The 16,030-nt window shown below is 43.8% G+C and overlaps 1 protein-coding gene across 1 annotated transcript in view; it reads left to right on the forward strand.

The window, feature by feature from the left end:
- Dner (delta/notch like EGF repeat containing) overlaps nucleotides 1–16,030 on the forward strand; it is a 304,752-nt gene that overhangs the window by 162,897 nt on the left and 125,825 nt on the right. The gene's annotated exons all lie outside the window — the stretch shown is intronic.

Consider the following 16,030-nt stretch of genomic DNA (forward strand, 5'->3'; position numbering starts at 1 on the left):
CTGCCACTATGGAAGTTAAAAAAAAAACGTGTTTTACCTTACTTTTTAAAAAAACGAGCCCACAAAGTAACAGGTTTCCTTAAGGCATTCTCTTATTGGCTATCTCTGTCTTAATTATTAACCGATTTCTATAAATCTATGTGTTTCTACGTGGTCTTGGCTTACCGGAGAATGCCCGGACCTGTTACTCCTTTTGCAGCTACATGGTGTCTCCTCGCACGCCCTCTCTGCCTACCTTTCCCAGAATTCTCCTTGTCTCCCAGTCCCGCCTATCTTCCTGCCTCTATTGGCCAATCAGTGTTTTATTCGTCAACCAATAAGAGAAACACACATACAGAAGGACGTCCCCCTCATCACACTTTCTTTGTGGCTGATCTGTCCTCCCGAAGCCCTCGCTCCCACCTCCCCACTCCCTGCTTCTGCCCCCCACCCCCATCGTTCTCCTTCCTCTTTCATATCACATGAGCTGTATCACCCGCCCGCGCCCCCCACCCCCACTTCTTTCTCTTTCTCCCCCTTCCTGGCTTCCTGACCTCTGAGCACACTCACTGCCACATAAACTGTAGAAATTTAGAAGCTAGGAGCTGCACGTGAGAGGGAACATGCGGCCTTTGTTTTCCTGAGTCTAAGGTACCTCACTTAATATAGGATCTTCCAGTTCCAGTCGTTTTCTGAAATTTTCATTTTTCTTTACAGTTGAAGGTTTCTGTCATGTGTGTATTTACCACATTTTTATTATTCATCCATCTGTTGGTGGACGCCTAGGCTAACTCCGTTTCCTGGCTGTTGTGACGGAGTAGCAATGAACATGACTGAGCAAGTATCTTTGTGTCAGGGTATGGAGTCAGTCCTTTGTCTATATGCCCAGGAATGGTCCAGCTGGCTCAGTGGCTCATGAAGTGGGAGGCCTCACTTTGAGCTCTGTTTTCTAATGGCTGGCCCTTTAGGGAAATGCTTCACTAGAAGGCAGTCATCATCTCGTAATGACATGTTGTGGGGCTGCACTGAGGATGTAGGACTTGTATGAGGAAGCTCTAGCCAGGAGACTGCTTGCAATCAGATTTATTGAAAAGGCTGGGGAGGTATTTAGCACCTGGCAGATAACTTGGAAAACCTTGCCAAACATGGGATAAAAAGACTCAAAAGCCTGGGTGAAGAGTCCACACTCATCTTGGCAGATCATTTCAGAGCACACGCATCTTCACTGGGGACATCAGCTTTTCTGAACAGCTTCCAGCAGGTTACTGCTCTCCTCTCCTTCAGCTGCTGTCATCCCCCTGCACCAGGTCAACTGGAGTTTCGCTGCTATTGGCTTTGCATTTACCTTCAGAATGTTGTGATCAGCCAGCTCCTCTGAGTCATTTTGCATGTGTATCTGTGTGTGTGTACACATTCATGTGTATCTGTGGGATATGCACTTGCATGTTTGCTTGTGCATGTTATGGTCAGAGGTCAGCATCAGCTTTCTTCCTCAGTCACCCTCATTTTGACTTGTGAGTCAGGGTCTATTGCTGGGCTTGGAGCTCATCCATTAAACTAGGTTGGCTAGGCAATGAGCCCCAAGGATCTTGTTTCCATAGTGCTGGGACCACAAGAATGCATCATTGTACCTGACTTTTTATATAGGTTCTTGGAACTGAACTTGGGTCCACATGCTTGTCCTGTAAGCCCTTTACAGACTGAACTGTGTCCCTAGTCCCTGAGCCAATGATCATCACGTCTATTGAAAAGCTAACACTGCATGGTGTGTTGTTATCTAGGTAGGAAATGTCTCCATAGACAGAGCTACTAGCTATGACAAGAAGGGGAGGAACAGAAAAGTGGCTTGTCTTTACAGTGACTTAAGTAGCTGCAGCAACAGAGGACCATTGTCATTGTGTTTCTTTTTATCGTTCCCTAAAGTCAAAAGTTACATAGTCCAGCCTTCCACTACTTACAAGAATCTACTTTATAGCATGAGGAAAACAGAACTGGTGATTTTGTTTTATTTTTCTTAATCATTTTATATTATCTTATTAGATCATCCATCAAGATAGGAACAATTCCATTGCTTCCACACCACTCTCACTGAGTAGTTGAGCTCATTTCTTTCCTGTCAGATGTGTTTTGGTGAGGTGACATTTCTCAATTCCAGGTTGACTGTGGTTGCTCTTCTTAGATACCCCACCATTCCTAGAAGGGCCTTTTGTATGCCTGCTCTTACAGAAGCATGGGTGCTTTGTGCTGATCTATGTCTTACGGAAGGGACTTTACTGTTGGCTACCAATTTCTCTTGTTGAACTTTATTACCAAGGTTGTCCTGCTAACAGTGGTCACCTTTGATGATCCACCCTTTGATTATCTTTGTGTACATGTATGTGTATATGTGCACATATGGATGCCAGAAGTCAAGCTGGGTGTCATTCCTACAATGCTGTCCACTTTGTTTCTTGAGACAGTGTCTTTCTCTGACCTAGTCTTAACTAAGTTTGCGGGGCTGGGTGGCTTGATCCTTAGGGAGCTGCCTATTTCTTCCTGGCCAATACTATCATCATAAGTGCTTGCCACCACACCTGTTTTTGATTGTTTGTTCCTTCGTTTTTAATGTGGGCTCTGGGGATTGAACTCAGGTCCTCATTCTTGTAAGATAAGCATATTTAAGACTGAGTTATCTCCCCAGTTCCCCTTGATTATCTTGTAGGTATTTTATCAGGAAGGCAGCATTGGGCTTTTGAGTCTGCTTAGTCCCCAAACTAGATGGCATGGACCTTGTCTCTGAATGGAAAGAGGTTTGTTAGAACCTTCCAACAATATGGAGGCAATAGGATGGCATAGGAATCAGTTTATGTCTCTGTAAAATCTTGGCAAGTCCCGAATCTAGTGGCAGGAGCCTGAAAACTGAAGGCCACACAAATAATCACAGTTGAGTCCCAAGACTGTCTGCTGTGGAACCAGGGTGAACAAAGTCTGGAGATCATCTGCTGTTGGGCTCCCCTCTGGCTTGGGAATGTCAACCTTGCATTCCAGGCAGATCTCCTCCTGATTGATGAGGCTCACTCATTATGAACACAATCTGTCTTACTCAAAGCCTATTGATTTCAATGTAAGTCTCATTCGCAAACACCCTTTCAGAACAAGATCCATCGGCATGGTAGCCCAGCCAAATTGATGTGTGAAATTGACCATAAGTTTCTCACTATGCCATTGATTCTTTGTTGCCTCTTTCTGTGTAGTTAATTGCCTTATACACAAGTCTAAGGGAATTTTAAAACATTCCTTTGGCTAAGAATAACCTTTCAGCCTGCCACTCAAACTCTGATGCTATAGTTGGGTGATGGAAGAGACAGTAGATTGCAGACAATAGTCTCATGAACAGAGCCCAGGAGTGTGTTCACCATCGCCCCTTTTATGCAGATTTCCCAAGGTGAATGTGCACCTTGTTTTCACTCAATCATTGTCCTGGTAATTTCCACATGGCATTAATAATGAACCCAAGACAGGGACGGGATCGGATGGAACAATGACTGTTCTATCATTTTCCCACTTGTTGGCTTTGTGTCCATCAATAGGTAAAGGGGTCAGGGCTCTGCTTTCAGGGAATTACCTAGAAGTTTCCTTAGTTCTTGCCTTAGGAATGAAACCACTGTCCTTTGCCTTTGAGGCTGGGACACCAGAGCCACACACTGAGGCTTAGCTTTGAGAGAGAACTCAGCTGCCATTGCTCTTATGTCCTGGGAGACCATGTCTTAGCTTGGTTTCTAGCTATGGGACTGGAGTCCTGACCTTGTGGTACCTCTCTCCCTACTCTGGAAGCAGCCGCAGGTTTGTGCTCTCTGGAATCCTGTCTGATGTATGGCCAGATTGAGTTCCTCTATGTTGCTTTGACTTATCAGAAATGCACTTCTGAATCATGACCTGAACAAATGGCTGTATCTACTATGCTTGACAGCCCTGTTTTCTGTCCCACATGGCCTAGGTAGGAGACGCTGGCTGCTTAGGGCCCTGCCTGCCTTATGATCACTCTGTTTCCTTCCATGGAAGTTGGTGCATTTTTGTTAGAGGCTCCAGGAAATCCCAGGGCCTGGGTTTATATCAGGGTTCATCTGCAGAGAAATGATGGGGATTCACAAGCAGTGTTTCTAGCTTTTGCCCCCCACCCCCGGCACCTGTCCAGCTCCCTCAGATCTCTGTGGTTTTGTTCTTACTTATGCTGATTTCTGTCTGAAAATTAACCTGCCTGCCTGCCCTCTGGATCCTGTTCTCCCAGCTCCCCAACTAGAGTTAAAGTTCAGCTCCAAATAAATATCTTTGTTTCCAGAAGTATCACTAAACAATTTCTTTCCAGTCTGGTAGTATTTTCCTTATCTTTTGGGAATTTTGAGTTGTGTTTATGTTTTTATGTTTTCCTGATTTGCACCTACCTCATGCCTGGGTTCTTGGGCGACTGCTTAGTGACTAGGCTTCCCAGGATCTGGTGGACACAGATTGGGTCTAGGATACATGTGGATGTCTAGAAGGAGCCAGAGGCCTTGGGAGCAGCATGCTGGAAGAGTTCTTGATGGAGTAGAGCACAGTGATACATGTGTTTGGAGAACTTTGCAAGTATTCTATGAGAGCCCAGAGAAATGTCTGCAATCAGCCTGAGGTTATAGGGGGTGGCATCCCCACAGTTTGTGATGGTGGGCTCCCTTCACATCATCACTCTACTCAGAATCATTCTGTATCTAACACAGCAAGTAGCACAGCCCTTTGCTTGTGGGAGCTGCTATAGGACTGTGAGCTGAACAAGGAAAAGAAATTTAAGAGCAGAAATGTGATGGGAACCAGTTCTTCGCTTTGAGGTAGATGTGCAAACTCAGTTCTAAGTTTGACAAATGTAGGAATGCGGCTAAAAAAATGGTGAAGTTTTTTTTTTCCAAGACAGGATTTCTCTGTATTGTTTTGGAGGCTGTCCTGGAACTTACTCAGTAGACCAGGCTGGCCTCAAACTCATAGAGATCTGCCTGTCTGTGCTTCCTGCTGGGATCAAAGAAGTGTGTCTCCCCCCTCCTCCCCTTTAAGTGGTGAGTTTTGAAAATACTGAGTCAGAAGAAAATGAAAACACTCTCTGGTTGAAGACTCACAGTTAGCAGGACCCAGAAAGTTGTAGATTTCAGTGATAATTTTAAACATCACAGCCCTTTCCCCAGCATCCAAGAAGAAACAGGTTAGAACGGTTGAGCCTGTGACCCCTTTGATGTAGCCCTCCTGTTGGTTTGAAACCATCACCATGGGGGAGCCTCTCTGTAGGTGACAGGGCATGTGCAAAAAGGGCAGACAGATGTCACGGTCATTCACTCACTGTCAATAATCTAAGAGCTAACTCACTCACCGTCAATAGTCTAAGAGCTAAGTCCTCCACATTCTTTGGGCAAGGTGCAGGCTCTCATGAGACCTTGAGGAAAAGGGCACTTTGACCTGGCAGGGTTGTGAGAAAGCAGCTGTGTGGAAGGGCAGATGAGGAACTCACAGAAAGTCGCAGGGGTAGCCTCTGCTGCTTGCGTTTAGCATCTGAAGGCTGGCTGGCTGCCAGTCACTGATGCAAAAAGACCTTCATGCTTTGTTTAGTGTGCAATGGAGTCACCCCAGGCTCTACCAGAACTCTGGAGAAACCTTTCTTTCCAACAGGGAACAAGACACAACAGAAAGGGTACTAAGTAAAATAGTGGATAATGGGTGACACATGCCTGATGAACCAGTTAATAGGTGATGTGTTACAGAAAAAAAAAAAAAAAGAGATACTTGCTCTTGTTGTAAGACAGTGTTCTTGTAAAGGGGGAGGCCAAATCTTTTTTTTTTCTACATAGAGAAAATAACTTAATAACAGGGTTCAGTAAAGACTTTGAACCTGGGCTAGGGAGATGGCTCAGAAAGTAAAGTGATTACTGTGTAAGTGTTAAGGACTTGAGTTCAAATCCCCAGTATCCACAAAAGAAGTTGGGTGTGTAAGTGTATACCTGTAATTCAATGCTGGTGAAGGAGAGACAGAGGAATCTGCAGTCCGCTGAACAGTCAGTCTTATTGAATTGCTGAGCTCTAGTTTCAGTGAGAGACCTTGTCTCTGGCCTACACACACACACACACACACACACACACACACACACACACAGCCTTTTGAGCCAGAGGGTATATGTTTTGGATGTGAGGCCATGGTAAAATTACACATGCAAAACTCCCTAAACCAGTTTCAAATCCCATAAAATTTAAAACAAAGGAGAGGGTATCAAATACATTTAAATAGCTTAAGACAACTTGCCTTGTCACACCCCCATGGAACACAGCAGTGAAAAAATGGGCCAAGGTGCTGGTGGTTCTTTATCAGCTAATGAAAGGAGGTGAGATCTCAGATTTCACTGTGGAGAGTGGAGGGTGCACCGTGGACCTCAGAGAAGAAATATTTTCGTGAATAATAAAATATAAACATTAGGAAACACATTAACTACAGAGATCATCAAAGGAAGTGTGGTCCAGCTGTCACTTTTTCTTTTTAATGGGCACGGCTAAGCTCCTCTAGGATTTCATCAACTCGCGTTTGAATTATCACTCTTGGTACTAGTGTAATTAAAAAGCCATCTCTGCCTTTCATGTCCTAGAACAGAAGGATGACAGTGCCATTGCCTGTGCAAAAATATGGCAACAGGCTCGAATCATTGATTCTAAATTATTTCAGGAGATGATTCTAAATTACATCTCAAAGGACAAATGTCTCAGTGTGCTTCCTAACTGGCACCAGTGTCTTTTGCAAGGTTGAAATGTATCTGTGTCCCAGGGCTAAGAAGATGTGGAAGGCTGGTGGTATTCCATACATATTAGGGTGAAGATTATATTATTGGTTGACATTTTGAGAGTCACAGAATTTAGAGTGGAGGTGTTTTTTAGAGGCCTCTCCACTTATTTTACTTTGAACACCAAGACAGCCAATGTGGAAGATAGATGGAAGTTGTTTGCTCAAGGCCTAAGGGCTAATTCATGGAGGGAGAGTAACAAGAGAAATTCCTGGACTTTTGGGTCACCCAATCTGTCTGCTTCTCCTGCCACATGTCTCCCTCCTCTAAAATTTATTTATGGCATTTCCTTTTTTTTTTTTTTTGAGATGCAGTGCCATATAGTCCAGGCTGGCCTTGAACTCCTGTAGCTGAGGATGACACTGAGCTCTTCCTTTGCTCCCCCTTCCCCTGCCTCACATGCCTTCTCTCAAGACACTCAGGTTCTATTGCATTTTCAGTGTCCCCGTGTTATAATTATTGTTCATAAGGAAACCCAGTCCTAAGATGGAAACACATGTATGGTCACCATCACCTTACACATTTAGACATGACATTTCACAGGCATTCATGTGCACGAGGATCCTGTAAGGAGGACCTGGTCACACTGTATGATTTGACCCTGGGAATCTGGAATTGAGCCTGAGGTGAGTTACGGGGGAAAGAGCAGGTCATAGAAAGCATGCTATTACAGCTTCTTGGAGGAGTTGAGGGCACTTAGCTGATCTCTTCTATGATTTTCTTTGGCATATATTATACCAGGGATTCAACTCTCTGGACTTTGTTTAGAGCAAAGTTTGAGAAAATAGTGCTTTACATTCCATGTATTGTGACTCAAGCCCTCACAAAGAGAAGAAATTCCTTTTGCTAAATTGTGTCAGGGAAATAACTAGAGTTTAATTTCTATCTGTGTGTGTGTGTGTGTGTGTGTGTGTGTGTGTGTGTGTGTGTGTGTGGGTACACACACGTACGAATGCATGAGTTGGCATGTGAGCATGTGGAGGCCAGAGGATGACATCAGATGTCTTTCTCAGTCATTCCCTGCCTTATGTTTTAGAACAGGACTTCTCACTGAACCTAGAGCTTCCCTGGCTTGCTGGGAAGTCCCAGGAACTTCCCATTTCTGCTTCTCTGTGCTGAGATTAAGAGTAGCACCACCACACTCAGATTAGAACTTGGGTTTCATGGTTGCATAGTGAGTGCTTTACCATCTCCCCAGCCACAATTCAACACAAGAACAAGAAGTACAACATTAAAGGTCTGGCTAGACTCTTTTTTTTTGCCTGAGAGATTTAAAAAATGCCTCCCCAGGAAGCCTGACAGGAGCACTTTTCTTGATTCTGCCTCTCCGAAGTGCTGAATTTTCAGTTCTTAAGTCAGTGAGGCTCTACTGGGGAGATGTGGTAAGCATCTGTGTACCTGGAGGGCATTCACAGAAGGACTTTGTGCCATTGCCTAGGGACCTGAGAATTACCCTAAGTACTTGATCCTAGAACTGAGGGTAATTAGGTTGACCCCCTTAGGGGGTTTATTTACAATCCCCAACTTCCAGTCCCTCAGCCAGAGTGATCTGAGTGCTTAGTCTGTTAGGAGTTCACCTCATTCCTTCTGTGACCTCAAGCTGTATAGTATTGGTGGCCCCCCAGTGACCACTTACTTATGTCTGCAGACACAGCTGTTACAAGATAGAACAGCTGAACTAATTTGAAATGGGACAGGGCCACCAGCAGGTTCTGGCGTTGGCTTTTAATGTGTCCATATGGCAAATATTGTTGCAGGCTATCTTCATGGTGCTGATGGTCATACACCACTTAACAGTGGGGATGTGATTTGAGGAATGTATTGTTAGATGACCAGAATATCACACAGTGGCTTATGTAAACAAAGACGGCTCTATTGATTGAGTGATTGATTTTTTTCCTAAGGTAGGGTCTTGTTCTGTAGCTCTGGCCATTGTGATCTTATTGTGTAGATCAGGCTGGTCTTGAACTTTAGAACAGTCATCCTGCCTATGCCTTCTGAATACTGGATCATAGGTGTATACTGGTGTGTGTGTGTGTGTGTGTGTGTGTGTGTGTGTGTGTGTGCAAGAGAGAGAGAGAAAAAGAGAGGGAGAGAAAAAGAGACAGAGGGAGAGTGAGAGAGTTTGGTGGCGAGTTCCTTTATCCACCGAGCCATCTTTGTAGACCTGGCTTTAATATCAGTAGGTGGCACAGTCTTTGGGATCACAGTGGTATATGCAGCCTCTGTGACCAAAATGCCATGGAGGAAGTTGGGCATGCATGTGCCCATAATTCTTACACTTGGGAGCAAAGAGACAGGCTGATGGCCAGCTGGAGGCTAGCAAGATCCTGTCTCAAAGAAAACAGAACTAAACAAGACAAAAATCGACAACTGCGAAGCAAAGCAAAGCAAAATGCTTCCATGTTTTCCTGCGGTGGAGGGAGATCTGTCGGCCTGGCTGAGCGAAGCAGGTGCCCTTGTAAGCCTTCCATAGCTGCTCTTTGCTCTTGACCCATCTCTGCCTGCTGAGGTACAGACTCTCCTGCAAGTGTCCTCTGGATGCCAAGTCAGTAGTTTTCTTTACAAAACTGTCTGGTGCCACCTAACTCAGCGGTTTTCAGGCATTTATTTATTTATTTATCTTTTTATTTATTTATCTACCTTGGTTTTAGGCCTCATTACATTCTTAGTGAAGCAACTTTTGGAGGCTACTGGTGCCTACTGTAGAAACAGGCTGAAGAAAATTTGTCAATCCATTGAATTAATAAACTCATCACGAGTTCACATAAACAACACCTTCTGAATGAAAAATAGCTATATTTCTCAAAAAATAATAAAAACATAGTGAGAAAGTGGCGTTTTTTTTCTTTTACAAAATTCTTCAAGGTCTGACTTTAAAAAAAGCAGCTGGAGCTTTACAGATTTACAGACTGCTTTTCCATGCAATCTGTCACCATGTGGTGTTTTGGTTTCGGTCTGGGAAGAAAATCAGCCTCATGCAAGTGTTTAGTTGGAAAAGGGACAAAAGTTTTAATAGCCTTTTCAGTAATTGTGGATATTCTTGAAAAGTCTACAGAACTTGACAAGTGGCGAATTCTTAAAGGTTAATTGAATGTGCATGGGATCTGAGACTCTATCAATAAACTTTTGTTACATGACAATCTGCTGGTCTGTGTACAACTATTTTGCTCATGAATGGGGCCTGTGGTATCTCCCATCAATCATATGGAACATATCTCATTACCGAGTTATAACTGAGCTTTCAAATGTTGATATACTCCGTGGATATCATATCAATAAAGTCACAGCTGTGGTTACTATCACCTCTACTCTCACTAGAAAAGCTTTGAAGTATTGGGAATCTGCCAAGGTATTATTGGACGATAACAACTTCATACAACTCTCTAATTTGTCCTTGCAAGAGTGGATTTTTATCTCTGACAGCAAAAACTCTTGGTTATTGTCCTCAAAGGCTGGCTTTGCTCATTTGAGAGAAAATGTCTGCACATAGGCAGGTTTGAGTGAATACAATTGATCTTTTTGTCATTATTTTAAGGAAAAGGGGAGTCAGGAGTGTTTCCTTGAGGTAACCTTTGGCCCTTCAAGGTACAAGGTGTGTTCCTTACTTACTTCTGGTTATAGCACAATGTTAAGATGTGTTCTTGAAGGCTGAGAGAGTCTAGCCTTGTAACTTTTACTGCTTCATGAAGAACATTCTAAGAAGGCCTGACATTTCCCCTATCTTTCCTGGATAATGGTGAAGCTCCTGAGATGACTTCAACAATCTGTGGCTTCTATTGCCATGAACTACGGGTGATTTTTCTCACCATAGTTTTGTATCTTTAGAACCAAGGCCAATATGGAAAATTACTCATCTTAATATTTCTATACAACAACTTTGGCCTTCTGGATTCCTTGAAAAGGCCTTAGGAATGCCTCAGCTCCAGAGGTTTCTGACACCACATTTTGTGAATGTGTCCAGATCTTTTTTTTCCCCTGAGTTTTCTTTTCTTTCTCCTTGTCTTTCTTTCCTTTCCTTTACCTCCCCATCCTCTTCATCTCCTCTTCTTCCTTCTCCACCTTTAATGCACACACACACACACACACACCTTCACACACACATTCATTCCTTTTCTAAACATCTTATATTTAGTTTTGGCAATTTCAGGTTTTATATTTATTTATTTATTTATTGACCTTGAGAGCCATGTTGTGGCTGTTGTGTCTCTGTGGTATCCATTCTTTGATTTTCTTTGATTGACTCCTTAGGAACAGCTCCAGGTCAGTTTATAAAAGCTGCCTTGTTACTTTTTCCATCTTTGTTTTCCTCTTAGGTCTTCCCTGCTCTATGCCCATCCTGGGGCAGCACCTTGGACTCCTGGGCTGTCTGTAAAGAAACCAACAGAATGCTCCCCAAAACTCTGTTAAAGAGAGAAAACGAAAGTTAGCCAATTAAAATGAGATGCTTTAAAAGTGTTTAAAACCATCTTCCTGCTGAGCATTGCTGGCTTTCTAGTTAAGAGGAAGGAAGTAAAGATCACCTCTCACTCCTTGGGTTACATCTGGAGTCTGGAGCTTTCCTTCTAGGACACACCCGAGAACTCCCTCTGGGTCAAGCTGCCGGGAAGACAGGAATAGGGACAGGAAGGAAGCAGATCATAGAGGTGGATGGGGAAATGGATGGGGAGCTGTGTGGCTTGCTGTTAATAAGTTTGGCTCTGAGGAGACAGACAATGAGGAACAGAACCCTGGGTGGAGAGAGGGCCTTTTATTATAGGACACAGGGTGCAGCACACTGAAATTAGCCACAGGGAAGAAGCCTACAGCTGTGGGGAGCGGAGATGGAACAGACTGAATGGGTACGGTATAGACAATGGATGAGAGAAGGAATCAAGGGAGGCAGGGAGAGATGCAAGGAAAAGGGCTGAGGGCCTCCTCATGTGAGACAAGTGATGATCAATACAAGTCTAGGTAGAGACATTCTGAAATTCTTTAACATTACAGTTAAATTAAGAAGCAAAACAAAACAAAAACATGGCCATAACACATTAACAGGCTACCATTGCCTCTGTCTAGTTTCAAAGACTTTCACCTTACCAGAGATAAAGCCCCATATCCCTCAAAAGCTCCCTATTCCTCCATTCCCCACTTCCTAGTAACCTTTACCTCCGTCTTATGCCAGAGGTTTTAAATGGACCCTTTGTGTATGGCTTATTTCACTCAATATATTTCCTAGATCATGCCTGTTGCAGAGTGGTTTAGTACTTCATTCCTTTAATGGCTGAATATATATGACTAACATGCTATTGTAGGGGATCGCAAGTCCTGTATCATCCCTTATCCAAAATACCAGCACCTAAAAGTGGTTTGGATCTTTAGAATTTTGGGAGAGGAGACCCAAGTCTTAGTAAGAGATTCCTTCATGTTTCTTGTATACTTTATCCACATAGCTTAAAGGTGATTTCATTTACTATTTTAAATAGCACTGGATGTTTTGACTGCCTCCTCTCCATGAAACCAGGTATAGAGTTTTCCACTTGCATTTCCATATCCATACTCCACAAGGATTGGACTCTGGAGCTCTTTGGAGTTCATGTGGGGGTGCTCACCATGGTTAGTTTATCCATTTATCACTGATGAATTTTGTGTTGTTTCCTCCTTTGCTTCTGGTGAATATTGCTGCTATGAAAGTTGAATGTCTGTCTGTTTCCCTGTTCCCCTTAGGACAGGAATGCTTCCACCTCATAGGTAGTTATGTGTTTGCATTTTTAAGGAGTGGCCACATTGTTATTACAGTGACAAAGCTTCTTGATGACCCTACCTGAAGAGTATGGGTGTTCATTCTCTCCACATCTGTACCAGATTTGATTCTTCACATTTGAGTGTGTGGTGTATGAGGTAGTATCTCATTGTGGTCTTCCTTCCTTCCTTCCTTCCTTCCTTCCTTCCTTCCTTCCTTCCTTCCTTCCATCTGTCTTTGTGTTCTATTGGTGAGAAAAGACACCATGACCAAGGCAACTCTTATAAAACAAAGCATTTAACTGGGGACTTGCTTACAGTTTTAGAGGGTTAGTCCATTATCATCATGGCAGGGAGCATGCATGATGGATGGTGCTGGATCAGAAACTGAGAGCTTTGTTCCTGATCCATCCATGTATAGAAAGGAGGGTAGAGACACTGGCCCTATCATGAACTTTTGAAACCTCAAAGTCCACTCCTAGTGACACACCTCCCCCAACAAGGCCACACCTCTAATCCTTCCAAACAGTCACCAGCCAGTGGGGACTAAGCATGTAAATCTCTGAGCCTATGGAGACCCATACTCATTCAAACCACCACACCTTCTTCCCTTCCTCCCTCTCTCCTTCCTTCCATCATTCCTTTTGAGACAGGGTTTCATTGTGCCATCCTGGCTGGTTTGGAACTCACTGTGTAGACCAGGCTGGCCTCTAACTCACAGAGATCCATCTGTCTCTACCTCCTGAATGAAGGGATTAAAGGCATGTACCACCATGTTCAGTATTCATATCTCTCTAATGGTGAATGATGCTGAGCAATAACATGATTCGTGCCTTTGGAAAACACATCTTGAAATTCTATAGTCAAACTAAATCTGAGCTTACTGTCCTTTGTGTGAGGCTGGGCTGGGTGACAGGATGATGGAAAGTGGCCCTTTGTTGAGTTGTGTGGGTTCAGCAACTCTTGGAATCACAGATGCTTTGCCTCTAGCTCATGGCAGATGGTTCAGCCTCTATGGCCATGTGGAGTACTGGTCTAGGCTAGGTCAGAGCTGGGATTCATGCTCATTGTAGTTCCAGATTATGTTTGACCTGAAAATCAAAGGTTGATTATTTCTAGGGAATAAGCAATAGGACAGAGATAGAGAAGATGATGAATCAGTATTGCCTTGATGTTGAACTGGTCACCACCACCTCCTCCCTGGGGAAGAGTCAGGACATAGCATCTCCAACTTCTGTCCAACAGTCAAGACCATCATATGGGTCTCTTTCATCCAAGAACAATGCTGAGAGTCTGGCCTAAGTCTGCTTGTCTGTTTCTTGTTGACAGGAGGATCATTCCGTGCTAACATCCTTTCACATAATGGGCATTTTGAGGCTACTGAGATCAGTGTTTCAGGCATTAGTCCCCTCCAAGTCACCCCTGGGGATAGTTTGTAGTTTAATAGTGGTTTGGAGTCAATAAGGGATGGAGAAGCTGATTCCAGCGGGAAGGAGTTGGCTCCCTCTGGAACTCACCAGCTGCTCAGTGATGGATAAAGTCAGAGAGGTTACCCCAGGCCCTCTTGAGCTGTTGCAATCCGTCCAATCCTTTCTGCTCCTGGCTGCTGTTGGTTTCCACACAGCCCCTGGGCAGGGAATCTGAGCTGGGTCTCAAACCTCAGTCTGAGGCGGTTATGTGATATGTTCAATGGGATGTCATTTAGGGCTTGAATGCAGGGAATGGCTCAGAGGATTCTAGCTCGACAGCTTTTCAGGGGACCAGAAGAGGGTTTGGCAAATGTGAAATATTCCAGAGTGGTGCAGAATTCTAAGATCATTAATTATATAGAACATCAGAATGACCATTTATACATTTTTGTGGCAAAAGTTATGATATTTTGGTAGGAAATGGGAAAACTGGAGCAAACAATAAATCCCTACCTCTGTTTATACAATGTCATTTATATACTTCATAAATAAGTTGTATATTTGTATTCAGCTGTGTATCTACAAAAAAAGAAACACAAAGAAATTTGTTTTTTTCTCCATAGTCAATGTCTACAGTATAGTGTGATATTTCCTGACTTCTGTAGAAGTTTTTTCTTTCTTCTTAATCTTTTTCATTTCCTTATGTATGTATATATGTGTGTATGTGTATGTAGCATGTGCATGCATGTGCATGTGTGTGTATGTGTAGCGTGTTCATGTGTATGTGCATGTGTGCATGCATGTGTTTGTGTATGCATGTGTGTGTGTAGACTAGAAGACAGTATTGATATCTTGCTCCACCACTTTCCATTTTACTTCTTGAGACAGAGACTCACTGAACCTGGACCTTGCTGATTTGGCAAGACTATCTGGCCTGCAAGCTCCAGGAATCCTCCTGTCCACACTTCCCCAGTGTTGGGATTACAGGCATGCACCCTGGGCATGGGGATCAAACTCAGGCCTTCGTGTGTGCACAGCAAGCACTCCACTCACTGAGCATTCTCACCAGTCTCTCCCTACAGGGTTCCTGCACCGTGTTTTGGTTCTACCCTTCCTTTAGTACTCCTTGGGTTCCATTTCCATTTCATATATCTGTAAGCCCTGGAAGTAAAGTGTAGAGTGGGAGTGGGAGCCGAACATAATCATGAAAAATAGGTAAATTTGGTATCGATGGGCAGAAACATTAAAGGGATAAGCTGGGTGTCAGTCATGAAGCACAAGTGACAGGAAATGGACTTCAGAGAAGGCAGTGGCTGGGCCTTAGCCAGGGACACTGGGAATTTTTTCTGGAGTCTAGTCTGCTGTCTTGAACTATTTCCTCTCACTTTCCAGTCAGAGCTTGCCCCTCTGTTAGGATTTCTCCTGCATGCTAGAGTTTTGGGATTAAAGGGGGAAGGCAGAGAAATTGTGCTATCAAAAATCAGAAGCAGCAGCAGCCAATTTGACTTTCGCCTGAAGGGCTTTTTCAAGTTGCTAAAATAAGTGAAAATGTGAGAAGCTGGAGCTTCCATATTTAGATCAGTATGACACTATCCCTCTATTTTCCATCACCAGAATAATTCCATCTGCAAATTAATCAAACACACACTCCATTGCATCCTGCTTGATTTGTAGAGTCACACTGAATCCACAGCTGTGCCCCTCAGGAGGGGTCTGTGACCTCATCCAGATGTTTGGGTGGAAATGTTGATGCTCTGGTTGTATCATCCTGGCAGGAGAGGAGGTATTCTAGAGAGGCAAATCACACTCCACTTTCTAGTTATTGGATTGCTGAATAGCAGCCCCCCATTAAACCTTCCTCTGGAATCTCATGCTGGGGAAGGGAAAGACCAACGGTCAGGTTCCGACCCATGGAAGAACTGTGTCCTAGGAAGAGAGTTCACCAGGTTCTGACAGCTTAGTAGACCAGACCAGCTTGCCTTGTGGCAGGAATCAATGATGGGTGGGACCATGCCATGACCAGGACCGCTTAGTTGTGCCTACTGTCTTCTGCTCTCTAGTTCTAAACTTCATGCCAGGACCTGGAAGATGGGATCA

Source organism: Mesocricetus auratus, unplaced genomic scaffold, assembly GCF_017639785.1.
Source record: "Mesocricetus auratus isolate SY011 unplaced genomic scaffold, BCM_Maur_2.0 Super-Scaffold_100010, whole genome shotgun sequence".
NCBI lineage: Eukaryota > Metazoa > Chordata > Mammalia > Rodentia > Cricetidae > Mesocricetus > Mesocricetus auratus.